This window comes from Zeus faber, assembly GCF_960531495.2.
Source record: "Zeus faber genome assembly, chromosome: 15".
Classification (NCBI taxonomy): Eukaryota; Metazoa; Chordata; class Actinopteri; order Zeiformes; family Zeidae; genus Zeus; species Zeus faber.
In genome coordinates, this window is record NC_137194.1 from 19007047 (window position 1) to 19021728 (window position 14682).

Here is a 14682-nt window from a genome sequence, read left to right on the forward strand (position 1 = left end):
GGGTGCCTATTGTGAATTAATTAATAACTAGAAAGATGAACAAGTGGCCAAGGCAGCAGATGCTCAGCTGGGGATGTAATTTTTATTGGACGCTTATTGGAACGGGAGAGACCTGACCAAGTTCAACTCAGGCTTGGTTTAAGAGCAGGACCTTTAATCATGGAAATACATGAAATGACTTCATATGAAACCGTTGGATTTGGATTTGAATGGATTGACACATTATAAGAGAACAAGTCAAGGAAATCCACAGATCCTCAAGTGTCACTTAGGAGCAGATAAATCATTTTTAATGATTGCCCAGACAAGCGACTTATGCCGCAGAAGGGCAACGCTGTGATGCGGTGGCGTGGCGTCAGGATATCTGCCAAACTGTATCTGCAATCTAATCACTTTGATCATACTTGTACTAAGTAGAGTGAAAGATTGGTCTCTGGGATATTAGCTCTCTTGGAGTTGGCTGTTCCCATCGGACCTTAAGAGGTGCAGGTGCTTAAAGTTAAAAAAGGCACATGGAACAAGATTTTAAAACGCCATTTCAGCATAACCTGTGGAATTTTTGTATGTAATGTCTTTTAATTGAATGTCTGGATTGTTTAACGAAAACATATGCTAAATGTGTGTATTGCAAAGTGAACTATTAATTACACAAGAGTCTAGTATAAGTGGCTTTGAACAACAATTCTAGCTTTTTGTTTGATAAAGGGCTGTCTTCTATTTATTGCCTGATACACCACAGATCCCATTTGATCAGATTTAGTCTCTGGGATCCAGAGGAATCATTTGAACTAGTTATCGTTTTGCTGGGGACCCCCTGGAAGCTCTTCTGGCAACAGATTTCTTGGCAGTTCCTGCGTCTACGTGTAGCTCGCCATAGTGCTGTGTGGAGAAACTCAACCTGACTGGGTTAAGCCCAGACTTCACACATCCAACCAAAGCTCTTGCTGTTCGAGAGTGTTCCTGATGTGTCCAAAGGTTATTGAGCCGTGTGATCTAGATGAGTGTCAGCAGGCAGATGGGGACGTTATCTTTAATAGCAACCCTCATGTCGAAAGAAAACAGCGAAGATCATTTCAATCACGCTATTGTGTGATGGGTTCGGACGTGAGCAGCCCGAGGGCACATTTGAAAACGCCCGGAGAGCTTCTGACACACATCGTTAAAATAAGTAAAATATATTATGTGTTTTACTTTGCAGTGAGTTGTCATAAATCTGTTTTTCATAACAGTCTGTGTCACTCACATGAAAGCGAAGCTAGAAAATTATTAATATTATTCATGTCTAATTCAAACTTTTTCAATCAAAACATCAGAAACATAAGCAAGCTGAAATATAAATACTGAAAATAAATCACTGGAGATCATGTACGGCAGAATTGGGTTTAGGGGGAAACATTTCAAACAGTTTTGGGCTTTTTCCTGAAAACAGCGTCAAAATAAAATTTCCCGCTTACTAAACTGTGGGTGAGAGACATACAGTACAGTAGACAGAGACAGGGAGTATAATGAAGTGCAGTTACATCTTTTTACAGTGTAATTATCGATATTGAGTTATTCAACAAAATTAATTTCTATGCTTTTAAGCATCAATAAATAAAATTTGAACTTACAGCAATAGCTATTCCCTCTAGCTAAGCATATTCCCTCTATTCCATTTTATTTCATTTTATTTTATTGTATTTTATTTTATTCAATATATTTTTATTTCATCCTATAAGTATTCGACTTACTGTATTACGTTTTAGGAGTCAGTTAGTTGGGCTATTAGAAATTTTTATTTTTCAATTTTTTTTTTTTTACCTGTGCTGTCAGCATGCAGGGCATACAACAGAGAGTATTTGTATGCCATTGCATCTAGGACAGAGTTAGTCCACAAGTGAAGTTCAACTTCTCAACCTGCAATGCCAGCAGGGCATTCTTTTATCATCAAGAATTGCTGCAATAACTCTGTCCTGTGGACCACATGTAGGATGACAAGAGCACAGTTTTTAGTTGTACAGATCCTCCAGCAATCTCCCTCTTTGGAGAACCATCTTACCTGTTTTTGGTCTATACACAACTGATCACTACTCCAAGAGGGGGAGAATTACCACAGGTGAGACAAATAAACATAGAACCAAACAATATGGAACATCATCATCATGTACACGGAAAAACATAAACATAGAAACATCAGACGAGAACAAGTACCCCAAAAACAAAGTCCAGGAACACTGGAAAAGCAATTCAGCATGCAACCTCTTCCTGTGATGGTTATGGCAGTAAATGAGGGAGAAAAGGAGAGGGATGTAACCAGGAGAGTGTTGGGTTGTGTTCAAAGCAGGTGCTGGTGGTGTGTGTGTGTGCCTGTGATGAGACCGCCTGTATGTGTGTGTGTGTGTGTGTGTGTGTGTGTGTGTGTGTTTGTGTGTGTGTGTGTGCGTGTGAAGTGTCCACCAGTGAGTGTACGGGACTTGTCCAAAATGGTTCTGGAGTAGAAGGTCAGTATTATATCGTAGAGCCTCCAAGTAGCGGAAAAGGCCATGAAGCAACCCCTGAGGCCTGCCACAGCCCAAACCGCCTGCCCCCCAGACACCCTATCCAGCTGCCCCGCCAAGCTGCCGGTCTCTAGCGCCAATCCACGTAGCTGAGGCGTGCTCAGCACAGAGCACCTGGATGTCAGCCCCCCCCGGCGACGCCTGAAGGCCGCCAGATATGTGGGTCCTTCACCACCCCCGGTACTCAGGGCACCGGCCGCGCACTGGGGGCAAGGGCACACAGCTGCCACCCGCATCTAAACCCAAACCCACGACAGCAAGCGGCCTCCTAGGGGCCCTGGAAGGCATCTCTCCACAGCCCCGTCGTGTCGCATGCCAGAAACCAGCCAGCACCAGGAGCAAGCCACCGAGACTCAAACCCAGCCTGCAGGCCCCCCCGGTTGCCCCCCGGCCAACCACACCCCCACACCAAACCACCAGCTCCCCAGATATTTTATTTCATAAAAACTCTTTTCCTTTGTCACTCCAGCGATCAGAACTGTGCATCACTCACATCCCATAAGTATCCCAAAACTTCGAAAATAGAAAAAAAAAAAAGTCCCTTAGAGAACAGATAGTGTAGACACGGAGATGGTGGCCAGAGGAGAGGAAACACACTTGAAAAGTTCGGCAATTTTTGGAGATTCCGCTCTTTACGTCAATGAAATTCATACAGGCTGTTGGGCTTGAGACTAAATTTTTTTTATTTTAGTCCATGCCACCACACAACAGACCAAATGTGCGTCTGTCCTCTGAATTCATGACATAAGATAAATCAACCAGATGAATAAGCAAAAGTAACAACAAACTTGTTGCACAGCACTAAAAGTATCATACTCAGTACCAAACTTGATCTGATAAATTACATTATTATACCGTTTAAGATGGCGGACTTTTAAAAAATAGGATATTACAAAATATTGTACAGGTACTCCTCACTTAACGACCTATCAGTTTAACGACCGTTCGGACAATACCGTGGCATCTCAGCGCCAACATCACATCATCCATCACCCTTTATATACTATATACACTATATGTACTATATATTCCATATACTATATACACTATATACACTGTATACATCACATCTCATCACCATTCTCAGTCTCAGTGTCATTCCCTATAATAAAACACTGGACTCTGAAACAGGGTTCTCATACCTTATACAAACAAATGTCCAAAAAAATTGTATTGGTCCCTTTCCAGGGGATCTGGAGCAGCATGGTTGACCGACCTCCTTCCCCCAGAGCGACGACAGGCTGCCCCCTCCTCCCTTCCGGAACATGGGGCCTCGGGCTGCTGTGCTGGCTAGTGAAGGCTTCACGGACTTGGCTGTTGTGGGGGCTGCACGGCCCCTCTGCGGACCTGTACAGGTGTCATTGTGCAGTTTCTCCTACCATGCGCCACACAAGTGATGTTTCAGGGACCTTCAGCACAGAGACACAGAAGATGGGGGGTTGTAAACACCAGTTTATTGTGGAGAGTGGGCCAACTGGAATTAGCCCAGGAGCAGACACATGTCATGACACGGGCTCCTATCCTCAAGCTCAAGTCGAGAAAACTCTGTTCGGCACCGGAATCCACCAAATTTAACAATGGAAGGGCTAGTAGATTGTGGCACCGCACAGCTACGGGGTGAGCATTTTGGTGTGTGTGTGGGGCTCTACCTAGTTGCATCAGCTCCTCCTGTGGAGCCACGAGTGTACGAGGACAGCTGGAGATGGTCTGGGTACCGGGGGTGACTTTTGCGAGAGTTGGGGACGAGGCATGAGCGCTGATGGTAGAGCGGGAGTTGTAATCCTTTTCACGGCGTCTCTCCCGTATGCCATGGTCCGGCTGGATGGAAAGAGGGATCAGAGCATCCAGAGTGGTTAATGCATCCTGCAGTGCTAATTCATACTTTGTTTACATTCAAACCGTGCAAAAATACGCCACAAAGGGCCACCTCATTCCACCCGGTCTCTGCCACCAGAACCCGAAAAACTACTGAGTAGTCAGCAACGCTTTGCGGACCCTGTCGGAGGTTGAGCAGTCTCTCCACGGTGTCCTCTGCACGGACTGAATGATCAAACACCCTCTGGAATACATCAAGGAACTCAGAAAATTGTACAGAATGTTGGTTATTCCTGCGTAGGGTTGCTTGTGCCCAATCTAAAGTCCCTTAATAGTCCTGTAACATAGGGTTACTTGAAATAATCTGAAGCGTAGGTGGTTGGTGGTCAAAGACCAGTGTACACTGGAGGAGAAAACCGGCACCTACCCAGATCACCTGCGTAGGGTTCAGGTGCGGGTACATCGCACTCTTGGATGGAAGGAGGTCGCTGACGAGAGGGATCTTGGGGGAGCATAGGAGAAGGGGTTATCTAAGTTGACAGGGTCTTCAGCATTTCCCCAAGTTGTACTCCCTGACCACCCACGGCATGCTGTGTGTCCATGAGTCCTCGGATGAGCTTGTGGTGCCGGTGGAGGATCTCGTGGTGGGTGGAGATGGTCTGATGGACGGGGATAGTGGCTACTGGGTCCATGTTGGGGTCTGATCATTATGTCATGAACGAGGCGGATAGGACCCAGACACAGCACACACCATGGGGAAAGTATAGAAAGTTTATTTACAAGGGGGGAACAAAATTATGTGTGAATTAAATCAAGAGCAGGTGGGTCGTTCAGGGTCCACGCGGGCAGGCTGAAGGCACAGGGCTCGGAGTGTGGACAGGCTGGTGGTGAGGCGTCGGCAGGCAGGCTGGGATGTGGGAGGTTTTCTGGAGACAAGGGGCTGACAGGGTTAGACAGGCAAGGAGCAACAAATACATGAGAATCAGAGAGCAGTCTGGAGAATACCACACTAGGTGACGGTACGATCAGACGGGGTCTGAATGAGGAGCCCGGGTTCTTATGGAGAGTGGTGATGAGTGTGACGAGAAGCAGCTGTGGAAGCCAGGCCTGGAACCAGGAGCCACGTCCACGCTGCATCATCAGGTATAGACATGGACATACTAGATACAAGAGGGAAAGGGAGGAGAAACACATAAGGAGACCAGGGGACGGAAAGTCACGGCTGGGGCTGTGACAGTGACCCTGTTTAGTGATAATCTATCTCCAGGCCAGAGTGCAGATGTGGCCATGCGGATGTGGCCGTGTGGATGTGGTCGCACTTCAGTGTTCCTTCTCTGATGTTTTCTCCTCCCTGCCAGGCCTCACGTCCCTCATACACCACCGTGTGGAGACGATCCCGGGGGTGAAGTTGCGCTCTCGGCTACATCGCCTGCCCGAACATAAACGCAAGATTGTGCGGGCGGAATTAGAGACCATGCTGGACATGGGGGTGATAGAGGAGTTGACAAGTGACTGGTCTAGCTCCATCGTGCTGGTGGGTAAGCCTGATGGCTCGGTCCAGTTCTATGTAGACTGTGTCAAAGTTTCCACGCCTACCCGTTGTCCCGGGTCGATGAACTTGTCGATCGGTTAGGTGCAGCTCATTTTTTCACGACACTGGATTTAACCAAGAGCTACGGGCATATAACCTTGGAAAGGAAAAGGAAAAGTCGGCATTGTCCACTCCGTTCGGGTTGTACCACTTTCCCACACCTCCATTCGGGTTGTTCAAGGCCCCAGCAACCTTGGAGAGACTCATGGACCTATCCGCTGAACGGCTCCCCGGCCTAAGTTGGGCCACCGTGTGGTGTATCAAGGGGTTTGGTTAAGCTGGGGCTGCAGACGCCAGCACAGCTTCCTTCCTGCGGCCGCACAGCTGTCCCGAATCGGCTGAATTAGCTGATTGGTCCAATTTGGGACGGATAGATTTCTTAATAATTGTCTGTCTTGCAGAGGGAGATGGGCGCACGGGGCTCGTCAGCCGACCAGGAGATAGAGAAGGGTCATTCTTCCTGCGCTCTGACTGATTCTTATTATTATTATTGTTAATTATTTATTTTTTAGGCCAGTGAGGCTTTTTGTTTATTGTCATAATAAAAACTCATGCCATGTCGGTGCTCCAATAGGAGAAAGACTCCGTCTCCCTCTCTAATCCCCTCCCAGTGGGTAGAGGCTACCACATCCTCCATACTGTATCTAGTCCTAAAATTGACATATCGAACACAATACCCAAAATGGGTTTTAGAAAAAAGTTTAAAACACTCACGGTGCTGATTTTTCCATCCAAGTCCGGTTCCTTGAATCAAATGAGGGAAACAGAATCATTTTACTGAGTCACTCGTAAAGAGCCCAATCTCAAAAAAAAGTCTTCCAGTAGAGTGATGTAGTTTGGGATGCTTCAGCGTCACCACTTTCACCCTGTGATGAGGAACAATGTGTAACTGCTCTACTTTCTATTTATTAGGTGATGACAGTAATGTTGATTTTCTCAGAAGGCTGTTGTGTTATTTATTGTTTTAATTTAATAGCTCACTGCCATGTAGTCATGCAACTCAGCAATTTTTGTGGCACCACAATTAGGCCTCACAGAGCCGTCTGTCAATTTAACCTAACAATAAAACGCATTTTCATGTATGAATATGTCGAACCACCTTTTACGAATGCTCTTGTTTCAAATTGATGAATGAGTTTTTGTCTTCTTTTCCTTTTAGCCATAAATTACATTACCGCCCTATACTCTGGCAACTCGCCGCTTAAATTATTATTTGTTCAAGGTCTGACAACACACCTCTCTCTATCTCTCTCTCTTTCTCTCTCTCGCTTCCAAATGGCCCCCTTTTACTTGTGCAGCTCAGCAATTGAATGGAAATAAATGCTCTGGATGTGGAATAGCAAGTGAGTGCTGTGGAAACGGCGAGGTGTGGGTCTGCCTTGATGAATGTTCTGATTTTTATATTGAACAGGACATGTTTTTTTTTCTTCTTTCCCCACACTGTATCCACCCGTCTCAAATTGTCTGGCGAGGTTAGACACATGATGGAGGGAGCGCAGTAATCCAAATGCTGGGAGGCGGCTCATTAATATAGAAAGGGTTTTTATAGGAATGGCTGTTGGGATCAATTATTGAGGCGCTTGAAGGGGAAACATATGAGCCGTCCCCCACTGGTAGCACAGCTATCCCTAACCTAAATACTAAAATACTAAAATCTGGGGTGAGGTGGGGGTGCGGGTTTGTGGAGAGTGAAAGGACGGAGCCATGATGTTCCTAAACATACATACACATAAACATAATAGAGGAAGAACAATCGTTTTTGGATTCTTCTTCTTCTTCTTCTTCTTCTTTTTTGTAAATTGTAATTACATATAGTCTAAGAAGGCAGAATTCATGTGAAGAAAGTCCCATTTTTATTCAAAGATTTGTACATTTGAGTTTATTTATTTCTAGGTTTATAAAATACATTATTTAAAAATAAATCCATTATTACTCTAGCCACTGGGGGTGCACAAGCCAGTGAATCATCAGTACTGGTCCCATGCCCGGATGAATAGAGAGGGTTGCGTCAGGAAGGGCATCCGGCGTAAAAAACATGCCAAATCAAACATGCGGACAACAAATCTGATTTCCATACGTAATCGGTCGAGGCCCAGGTTAACAACGACTGCCACTGGTGCCGTTAGCCAACGGGGTGCCAGGGGAAATTGTGCTACTGTCCGCCGATGAAGAAGAAGAGTGGGGAGGCGTGTCCAGAGACAGCAGGAGAGGAAGAAGGGTAGGAGAGTAGAGTTGAGAGTAGCAACTTTGAACATTGGCAGTATGAAGGGTAAATCGAGAGAGCTGGTAGGGGAGCGTGTTGCTAGGCAGCATCGGATGGTGGTCTGTAGGAAGACTCTGGAGGCCAGGAAGAGGATGAGAGTGAAAGAAGAGCCAAAGAAAAAATGGTGGAAGTTGAAAAAGGAGTCGTGTTGCATGCAATTTAGGGAAGACGTAAGGCAGGCAATAGGTGGGAGTGAACGGCTACCAGATGACCGGGAAACAACTGCAGAAGTGATGAGGGAGACGGCCAAGAAGGTACTCCGTGTAACATGCGGGAAGAGAAAGGAAGACAAGGACTCTTGGTGGTGGAATTAGGAAGTACAGGAGAGCATAGAGCAGAAGAGGTTGGCGAAGAAGAAATGGGATTGTCAGAGAGATGAAGAAAGTAGACAGGAGAACACGCTGATGCGGCGCAAGGCGAAAAGAGAAGTGGCAAAGGCAAAGGAAAAGGCATACGACGAGTTGTATGAGAGGTTGGACAGTAAGGAAGGAGAAAATGACTTGTAACGATTGGCGAGACAAAGGGACCAAGCTGGGAAGGATGTACAGCAGGTTAGGGTGATGAAGGATAATGATGGGAATGTGCTGACTTGTGAGGAGAGTGTGTTGAGACGGTGGAAGAAGAACTTTGAGGAGTTGATGAATGAAGAAAATGAGAGGGAGAGAAGATTGGAGTGATGTGGAGATAGTGGATAAAGAAGTGCAGCAGATTAGCAAGGATGAGGTGAGAACAGCATTAAAGAAGATGAAGAGTAGAAAGGCAGTTGGCCCAGATGACACAGCTGGGGAAGCATGGAAATGTTTGGGTGAGATGGCAGTAGCGTTCTTAACGAGACTATTTGACACCATCCTGGAAAGGGAGAGGATGCCGGAGGAGTGGAGAAGAAGTGTACTGCTACCCATCTTCAAGCATAAGGGAGACGTACAGACCTGTAGTAACTACAGGGGAATAAAGTTGATCAGCCACAGCATGAAGCTATGGGAAAGGGTAGTGAAGGCTGGTTAAGAGAAGAGGTGGGGATCAGTGAGCAGCAGTATGGTTTCACGCCAGGAAAGAGTACTACAGATGCAATGTTTACTTTAAGAATGCTGATGGAAAAGTACAGGGAAGGCCAGATGGAGTTGCAGGATTAAGAATGAGTACATTAGAGGGACGGCTCAGGTTGGACAGTTTGGCGGAAAAGTGAGAGAGGCCAGAATGAGATGGTTTGGACACGTGTGTAGCAGAGATGAGAGTTACATTGGGAGAAGGATGCTGAGGATGGAGCTGCCAATGGAGGAAGGCCAAAGAGAAGGTTTATGGATGTGGTGAGGGAGGACATGCAGGCGGGTGGCGTAAGGGAGGAAGATGCGCAGAACAGAAGGTATTGGAGGCGGATGATCCGTTGTGGCGACCCCTAACAGCAGCCCAAAGAAAAAATACATTATTATTGTGAAGGCAGTTTTCTGTCCTTGGAATTTCTTTACAAAGTGCAAAAAAATAATAATCGCGCTCCCCAAAATGAATGAATAATCGTGATAAATAATTGTGATCACAATATTGAATAAAATAATCGTGATTATCATTTTAGCCATAATAAACCTCACACTGGCTTTCTGACTTTTCTTGTGGGTGCACAGGAACCCACACCCACCCACACCCACACCCACACCCACACACACACAGACACACCCACACCCACACCCACACCCACACACACACACACACACACACACACAGATGAATGAGCAGTCTCCTCCTGTTTGTGCTCCATTAAGTCATCCTGTCAGCGCTGGCATGCTGTCATTACTGTGCAAGGGGCGACTGTAATGTATACATTATCCTGTAATGTAAAGTGATATGCACCTCAGTGAAATATCCTATCACAGCAGGCAGCACAGGCAGGTGCCCACTCCACGAGTGACATTGTTAAACTGCAATGATTTTTTATATCACCCGTGACAAATGCAAAAACCTCACCATCTTTGCGCTATACGTTTTTATATTGAAAGAGCGTTAACAGTGAGCTAACAGTGTGTTAAAATGGTCTATTATCAAAATGGTCTATTATGAAAATCACAGGTTTCGATGCATACATGACTGTTAGAAACACCCCCCCCCACAACATCTGTTCTGTATGGTTTGAGGGATGGAGTTGTCTTTGGGTCTTGAAGGTCAAGTCGTGCACGGTGCACGTCTGACGGAGCACTCATCCTTCCCTCAATGAGGTTCCATTAATGCTAACTCTGTGGTTTGCTACGTTTTTTTGAGGTTCAAAAAAAGGCTATAACCCATCATGGATTTTTGCTTGGGCGGCATAAATTGCTTGTAGTAGAGATGTGGCTATTTCAATTTCAATCATCGCATCCCACTGTAGTGTGTGGCGGGGGCTTTCCTTTTTCTTCTGATTATTTAATAGAGCACATTTGCAGACTACTCCACATGATGATAAAGGGACATCACACAGCCAGTATTAAAATAGAGTGCCGTCTGAAGGTACATTTAAGTATTTATGAGGAAATGTATTTGAATTTGATTACAATTTGTGAGAACTTTCTACCTGTGTGTGGTGTGGCGATGGCGCGGGTAAAGCAGTCACACCTGACCTGGACCCAGGATCAGAGTGGCTGCATACCCGTGGCCGTCGCTGCTACAGGTCTTTCTCCCTTCGAAGCATCTCTTGGTTTACCAGCCTCCTTTGTTTCCTCCTCTGGAGAAGGAACTAGCCGTACCCTCAGTCCAACACCGCCTTCGACACTGTCAGAGAGTGTGGAGGGAGACACAAGCAGCCCTTCTCGGCTCAGCGCAGGAACAATAAGAGACTGGCAGATCGCCACTGAGTGCCAGCCCCCAACAGCTCTACACGTCAGGCAGTCTAGCTCTCTTCTCAAAAATATTCCTTTGAAGACAGAATCCAGGAAACTGGCACCTCGTTATCTCGGCCCCTTCGTCATCGAAAGGATTATTAATCCCACGGCTAAATAAAAAAATTGGTGACATTTTACGTTGACATTAATAACTCCATTATTCTGAAATATGTAACTTATTTACCTAGTTTCGGGGGCCAGCTCCAGTAAAAAAGTAGACCGACGTCACTTCCTGTCGTAGACCGAAATTAGTTCGCATGAGTTCAAAAATCTGAACGCGTCCCGGAATGTCGATCGGACGCAGGAATTCCGCAGCGCAGGAATCTGACTCACCATTCTGTAGGAATGAATGGACTTCCAGTTTGTTTCTTGTCAGTTGACGTATTCAGCGTGAAACCAGCTTAAATCGTTGGAATTGCGCTGTTGGTAACAGTCGAGCCTTGAAATGTGACGAAAGTAAAGTTGAACATTTTTTCCAAACTTTTTCTCGGTGCGTGTGCGTTTCCAGGTCAGCGCTAATTAATAACCACAGATCTCTTCTATTCTGAAGGAACTCAGCCTTCTAGGTACAGTACTGAAGATAACAAAAAAATCCATGGGCCAAAGGAGTCACTGACGCTCTTATCTGACTCAGGCAGCTCCACTTTCGAAGAAGCCAATTAAACGCACGGCAACCAAAAGTCTGTAATATCAAGCATTGCTTTTGCTTTTGTTAAACCTGTCGAGTTACGTACAATATATCAAGCATGTGGAGGGACGAGAGAAACAAATCCAGAGAGGGGATGCAGATAAAGAAGAGAGCGGAGACATGATGACTCTGCTGTTCCCTAATTGTCCACAGGGAGATTTTGAGGTCGTTAATCTCATTTATTATTATTTTTTTTTCATTTTGTTTTCACTGATGGAGATAAAGCCCACAGACATTATACGGCTTTAGATATCGCCACGTGATCATTTATCAGCCGAGCCACCGGGTCCTTGTGAATTATGACGCTCCGCTCTTCATTTTGGACACTTGCCATCAACCCGTCAGCTTGAACGCCTGTTCTTGCACTATGTATCTTCTGTGTTCGGGTACGAAACAGCTGGAAAAGTATATTACGCTTTAGAGCTCTACATCCCTTCCTTGGTGTTTGGCTCCGGTAATTACCAATTTTTTTGCCTGGTAAAATGTATATAAAAAAACCCTGAAAAATTCTAAACTTCCCGCTGAAAATGTCCGGCAATAATACTGATACAAAACGTAGCCGCTCCACCTCCCTGACGGCGCGGGTTGGACCGCCGGGGGTGCGCTTGGGTGCCCGCATGTCAGGAGGCGAGCGCCGGCCCCCACTTTCATTGTTTTGTTGCACCCTCTGACTCGCGCGTGCGAGTGGATCTGCCAGGCCGAGCACATCTGGTACCTACACCGGTAGCCAGTCGGTAGGGGGCTAATACCCGCGCCCTATGAAGCCACGGGGAGAGAGGCTCGCTGAAGCGGCAACGCCCGTGCAAGGGGCCACTGTAACTTAGGTGTACATTTTAATTGCGCTGGTAACATAAACGTGACCAATAACGTTCAAATTGTATTCTGAGTTTTATGACAGTGGCGCAAAAGTGAAATTGCGCTCAGAAACTGTAGGGGCACCAAATTCCCAAATACCAAAAGTTACATAGTGCTGCTTTAATACTCAATATACTTAAAACGTTATAATAATAATAGAATAATAATTATTTTGTTTTTTAACCCTGTCACACACAGTATACACCAATCAGCCACAAAATGAAAACCACCACTAAAAACCACTAATGTTGTGTAGCTCCCCCTCCAAGGTATTGGAGGCAGATGATCTGCTGTGTCGACCCCTAATGGGAGCATCCGAAAGAAGGAGAAGATTATGTAGGTCCCCCTCATGCCTCCAAAACACCTCTGACCTGTGGAGGCATGGACTCCACAAGACCTCTGAAGGTGTCCTGTGGTATCTGGCACCGAGACATTAGCAGCAGATCCTTCAAGTCCTGGAAGTTGTGAGGTGGGGCCTCCATGGATCGGGCTTGTTGTTCCTGCACATCCCACAGATGCTCAATTGGACCCTAACCCGGGCCATCCACATGATGTAGAAGGAAAACGTGATTTATCAGAGCAGGCCACCTTCTTCCATTGCTCCATGGTCCAGTTCTGACGCTCACGTGCACATTGTAGGTGCTTTGGGTGGTGGACAGGGGTCAGCATGGACACTCTGACATGTCTGCGGCAATGCAGCCACATACACAGCAAACTGCGATGCACTGTGTGTTCTGACACATTTCTAACATAGCAGCATCAGAGATGACCAATGTTATTCACTTCACCTGTCAATGGTTTTAATGTTGTGGCTGATCGGTGTATGTAATTTTAAGGTTTATTGTAAATTGCCACATTTTTTAGTTTCTGTTAATTTCTATAATTATTCTATATTGCCAACTTTTCCCTGATTCTAGTTTATTTGTTTATTTGTTATTTGACTTTTTTTTTTTTTCAAGTTTCCTGATCATGGCCTAATTTTTCTTGTTTAATGTTTAATTTATGATTATTTTTCTTGTTCTTGCTTGTTTGGTAATGCTTTATAAGACGGCCTATGTTTTAGTGTGTAACTTCCCATAATGTACCATGTAATTTCCTGGAACTTATGGTATAACTTCCTTGGGGATTTAGAGCGTAAGTTGCGGACATGTACTGTGTAATTTCCCAAAACTTACGGTGTAACCTTTTCATATGCATCATAAATGTACATCGATGAAGTGCAATAAAAACAAATGCTTTTGTGTTTTTCTCATGGTAGTTGTGACAATCATTCTTCATGCATATAAGTTCGGCAGGCAAGCTTCACCCACACTTCAGGGATTTATTATGCTTATGTCTTCAAGTTCAATGTAAGATTTTGAATAAGAACAAGTCGAGAAATGGGTCTACACTTTGGAAAATTTGCTCCTAGCAGGCATATTCGTCCAGCACTGCAGCAACTCATAATGGGAAGTACTGGCCGGCGACTATAAAAGGTTTGTACCCGAATTTTTGAAGCTAACCAGCCCCTTGTCCGACTTAACTCGAATTGGTGCTCCAGTTCCGGTCCAGCGGTCAGAGAAGTGCAAGCAGGCGTTTGCGGCGAACCGAGGGGTGTGGTTAAGCCGCGGCTGCAGATGGCAGCATGGCTTCCTTTCCCGTGACCGCACAGCTGCCCCGAGTCGGCCGTATCAGCACCTGTGCGGCGCTTGATTGGACTGATCCGGGGCAGGGAGCTCTCTTAAGAGACAGAGCAGGAGACAGACTGGAGCGTCATTCCTCCTGCGGCCATATTCTCTATCATTTATCCTTTTTGGCCAGCCTGCCTTTTTGTTCAGTTTGTATAATAAAACTCTCACCATGTCGGCAACCCACGGCAAGAAAGATTCCGTCTCCCTCCCTAAACCCCTACCCGTGGGCAGAGACTCCCACACAAGTATTCACTTAATTCCAATCTTCATGAACAATACTATACAGCAACATAATTCAAGACATTATCCTCTGCTCTGCCTCTCTGCATAGTGTGCAACCAACAATAATGACCCGCCCCCACTGCAACACAAGACCATTAGACCGGTCCCTTAAGACATATGTTCTTGATTATATTT